The sequence below is a fragment of the Schistocerca serialis genome, unplaced genomic scaffold (assembly GCF_023864345.2).
Source record: "Schistocerca serialis cubense isolate TAMUIC-IGC-003099 unplaced genomic scaffold, iqSchSeri2.2 HiC_scaffold_1052, whole genome shotgun sequence".
Classification (NCBI taxonomy): domain Eukaryota; kingdom Metazoa; phylum Arthropoda; class Insecta; order Orthoptera; family Acrididae; genus Schistocerca; species Schistocerca serialis.
In genome coordinates, this window is record NW_026047242.1 from 50001 (window position 1) to 55000 (window position 5000).

The following is a 5000-nucleotide window of genomic DNA, read 5'->3' on the forward strand; positions in this document are numbered from 1 at the left end:
CTTGAAACACGGACCAAGGAGTCTAACATGTGCGCGAGTCATTGGGCTGTACGAAACCTAAAGGCGTAATGAAAGTGAAGGTCTCGCCTTGCGCGGGCCGAGGGAGGATGGGGCTTCCCCGCCCTTCACGGGGCGGCGGCCTCCGCACTCCCGGGGCGTCTCGTCCTCATTGCGAGGTGAGGCGCACCTAGAGCGTACACGTTGGGACCCGAAAGATGGTGAACTATGCCTGGCCAGGACGAAGTCAGGGGAAACCCTGATGGAGGTCCGTAGCGATTCTGACGTGCAAATCGATCGTCGGAGCTGGGTATAGGGGCGAAAGACTAATCGAACCATCTAGTAGCTGGTTCCCTCCGAAGTTTCCCTCAGGATAGCTGGTGCTCGTACGAGTCTCATCCGGTAAAGCGAATGATTAGAGGCCTTGGGGCCGAAACGACCTCAACCTATTCTCAAACTTTAAATGGGTGAGATCTCCGGCTTGCTTGATATGCTGAAGCCGCGAGCAAACGACTCGGATCGGAGTGCCAAGTGGGCCACTTTTGGTAAGCAGAACTGGCGCTGTGGGATGAACCAAACGCCGAGTTAAGGCGCCCGAATCGACGCTCATGGGAAACCATGAAAGGCGTTGGTTGCTTAAGACAGCAGGACGGTGGCCATGGAAGTCGGAATCCGCTAAGGAGTGTGTAACAACTCACCTGCCGAAGCAACTAGCCCTGAAAATGGATGGCGCTGAAGCGTCGTGCCTATACTCGGCCGTCAGTCTGGCAGTCATGGCCGGTCCTTGCGGCCGGCCGCGAAGCCCTGACGAGTAGGAGGGTCGCGGCGGTGGGCGCAGAAGGGTCTGGGCGTGAGCCTGCCTGGAGCCGCCGTCGGTGCAGATCTTGGTGGTAGTAGCAAATACTCCAGCGAGGCCCTGGAGGGCTGACGCGGAGAAGGGTTTCGTGTGAACAGCCGTTGCACACGAGTCAGTCGATCCTAAGCCCTAGGAGAAATCCGATGTTGATGGGGGCCGTCATAGCATGATGCACTTTGTGCTGGCCCCCGTTGGGCGAAAGGGAATCCGGTTCCTATTCCGGAACCCGGCAGCGGAACCGATACAAGTCGGGCCCCTCTTTTAGAGATGCTCGTCGGGGTAACCCAAAAGGACCCGGAGACGCCGTCGGGAGATCGGGGAAGAGTTTTCTTTTCTGCATGAGCGTTCGAGTTCCCTGGAATCCTCTAGCAGGGAGATAGGGTTTGGAACGCGAAGAGCACCGCAGTTGCGGCGGTGTCCCGATCTTCCCCTCGGACCTTGAAAATCCGGGAGAGGGCCACGTGGAGGTGTCGCGCCGGTTCGTACCCATATCCGCAGCAGGTCTCCAAGGTGAAGAGCCTCTAGTCGATAGAATAATGTAGGTAAGGGAAGTCGGCAAATTGGATCCGTAACTTCGGGATAAGGATTGGCTCTGAGGATCGGGGCGTGTCGGGCTTGGTCGGGAAGTGGGTCAGCGCTAACGTGCCGGGCCTGGGCGAGGTGAGTGCCGTAGGGGTGCCGGTAAGTGCGGGCGTTTAGCGCGGGCGTGGTCTGCTCTCGCCGTTGGTTGGCCTCGTGCTGGCCGGCGGTGCAGGATGCGCGCGCCTGCGCGGCGTTCGCGCCCCGGTGCTTCAACCTGCGTGCAGGATCCGAGCTCGGTCCCGTGCCTTGGCCTCCCACGGATCTTCCTTGCTGCGAGGCCGCGTCCGCCTTAGCGTGCTCCTCCGGGGGCGCGCGGGTGCGCGGATTCTCTTCGGCCGCCATTCAACGATCAACTCAGAACTGGCACGGACTGGGGGAATCCGACTGTCTAATTAAAACAAAGCATTGCGATGGCCCTAGCGGGTGTTGACGCAATGTGATTTCTGCCCAGTGCTCTGAATGTCAACGTGAAGAAATTCAAGCAAGCGCGGGTAAACGGCGGGAGTAACTATGACTCTCTTAAGGTGGCCAAGTGGCGGCGGTGTGGCTGCATCCGGACTTGGCTTTTCGAAGTGCGGTCTTGATGTAGTCGTGCTGCTGCTGCGAGGTGCCTTCCTTGGGTTATAGTTACAGGGAGAGTGATGCGCAATACATGGGCCTAGCCCTCTTAGCCTCTCCTCTCCTGCGGTCTTCTCCCCTTCTCGTGGGCCCGCTGATTTTTGCAGAGTGGAAGACCGCACCAGGGGCTTGGGGGGGTTACCAGCCCCCCCTCGCATTATCCCTTTATAGTTGGGGGCAGCCGACAAGAAACAAGAGATGGTGGCCCTTCCGCTGAAGGTGCCACCCCAGCTACCCCAGCACCTATCCGGCCAACCGGCCGTAACGAAAATGCGATAGTTTGTGTAGCTCCCTTTGCTTGCAGTGAGTGCCACCGCACTTTTACCACGAAGAACGGTCTCGGGGTCCATCGCCGCCGCCAACACCCTGCGGCCGCCAACGCTGAGATCGTGACGGAGAGGCATCGCGCGAGGTGGACGGAGGAAGAAGTCCTGTCGCTCGCCAAGGCAGAGGCCGAACTGTTCCTGGAGAGGGACGCCCGGTTCTTCTTTGTAAATCAAGAACTTACCAGGATGTTCCCCGACCGAACGCTTGAGGCAATCAAGTGCCGACGGCGGCAAGCTGCCCACAAGCAGCTTGTCCGCCAATTCATGGAGGCACTTGAGATCGGTCGGGGTGAAGAGCCGGCGTCCCGCCGTGGAGCAGCGAGCTCGCTGCCTGACGCGGGCGAGGCCGCTGCGCCGCCCGTCGACGCAGCCGAGGACTTCGCGGCCGACACCACCGGGCCGCCGCCGGAGGGGCCGACTGACGCCGCCATCTGGGAGCATCTGGCGGGGCTACCTGCTTCCGCCCAGCGTTTCTCTGCCCTGGATCGAGTCATTGGTCTGGGGCGGGGCACGCCGCCCGATGTCATCCTGGGCATGCTCCCGGATGCCCTTGCGTCGGTCGGGTCCAGGGGGGAGAGGTCGATCACCAGGACGCAGCGGCCGCGCCAACCATCCAAGCGGCCGCCTGCAGCCCCGCCGCTGCAGAAGCGCAAGCGGCGCCGCTGGGAATACGCGCGGACACAGGACGCCTTCCGTAGGTCGCGTGCGCGGTGCGTGCGCGGCTTGCTGGACGGCACCCTGCTGCAGCCGCCACCCGACATCCCCGGTCTGCTGGACTTCTGGGCGGACCTCTTCACGAAGAAGCCGATCTCCACCGCCGGCTTCATCCGTGACCGCCTTCTCCCGCACTCGGAGCCTGTCGCTCCTGAGTGCCTATGGGGGCCGGTCACACGTGAGGAGGTCGCTGCTGCCTTGCCGCCCAGGGGATCGGCAGCCGGGCCGGACGGCCTGACTCCAGCGGAGCTGCGGCGCCTGCCGCATGAAGTCCTGGTGAAACTCTTGAACCTCTTCCTCCTGGCCCGCGCCCTCCCTGAGCGTCTGCTTCGCGCCCGGACGTCACTTCTCCCCAAAACGGCTGCACCAACATCCCCCGCTGACTTTCGCCCCATTACGGTCTGCTCGGTGTTGGCGCGGACCTTTCACAAGGTTCTCGCGTCACGCCTGATGCGTGCATGTGCTGTGGACGAACGTCAGCGGGCATTCATCCCCCGGGATGGGATGTTGGAAAACACCTTCATCTTGGACACTGCTCTCACCGACGCAGTCCGCTCCTGTCGCTCTGTTTTTGTGGCATCGATCGACGTCTCTAAAGCGTTCGATTCGGTGGACCATGCCGCCCTCCGCCCCGTGCTGAGGGCTCATGGCCTGCCGGATTGCTTTATTGAGTACGTCGAAAGGTGTTACGAGGGTAGCACGACGGTGATAGCGGGCGGCGCCGACGTGGGCGTGCCCCTGCAGCCGGCTAGGGGTGTGCGTCAGGGTGACCCCCTCTCCCCCCTCCTTTTCAATTTTGCGGTGGACTATGTTTTGAGTCAACTTCCCTCCCACATCGGAGCTCGGATCCTTGGTCGCAGAGTTAACGCTGCGGCCTTCGCAGATGACGTCCTGCTTTTTGCATCGACCGCGAGGGGATTGCAGTCCCTCATCGACGCAGCCGTCGCAGCCCTTGCCCATCTGGGGCTGCAGATCAACGCCCGGAAGTGTTTCACCCTCGCCTTAGTCGCGTCTGGGCGCGACAAGAAGGTGAAGGTCGACGCCGACGTTACCTTCAAAGCGGGCAACGCCACCGTGCCCGCCCTACGTGTGGGTGAAACCTTCCGGTACCTGGGACTGCAATTCTCCACCGCTGGTCGCTGCGTTTTCAACCCACGACGCCACCTGGTGGAGCAGCTGGACGTCATCTCCCGAGCTCCGCTCAAGCCGCAACAGCGCCTCCACGCCCTCACCACCGTACTTCTGCCTGGCCTGTACCATGGGCTGGCCCTCAGCCGCACCCGAGTGGGTGCGTTGAAAGCGGCAGATGTGACCATCCGTGCCGCCGTCAGGAGATGGTTCCGCCTTCCGGCGGACACTCCCCTGGGCTACTTCCACGCTCCTGTAGCCCAGGGAGGCCTCGGCATCCCATCATGCCGATGGATGGGGCCAACACTTCGCCGGTCCCGTCTCCTGGCGCTGAAGAGGATTGGGCCAGCCGCCGACGGTGCAGGCCGGGACGAGGTGCAGCGTGAGATTGAGGCGCTGGAGCGGCATCTTATGTGGGAGGGCCACCTCCTCAAATCGTCGACGCAGGTTGGAGAGATGTGGGCCGCGCGCCTGCACGTTGCCTTTGACGGTGCGGCGCTGTCATCTTCCGCCGCCGTCAAGGGGCAACACCAGTGGGTCGCTGACACCAGTCGCCTGCTATCTGGGCGTAACTTCATCGACGCTCTCCGCGCCCGCATCAACGCCTTCCCCACGAAGGCACGGCGCAGTCGCGGGCGGGAGGCGGACACCAGATGCCGCGCGGGCTGCCAGGCCGTAGAGACCGCCAACCACGTGTTACAGGCTTGCTTCAGGACGCACGGGTCCCGGGTTAAGCGGCATGACGCGATCGTGCGCTATGTTGCCCGTGGACTCGCGCA

General features: G+C 62.4%; 1 pseudogene; it reads left to right on the plus strand.

The window, feature by feature from the left end:
- Window positions 1–5000, plus strand: part of LOC126430612 (large subunit ribosomal RNA) — a 7955-nt pseudogene that overhangs the window by 925 nt on the left and 2030 nt on the right.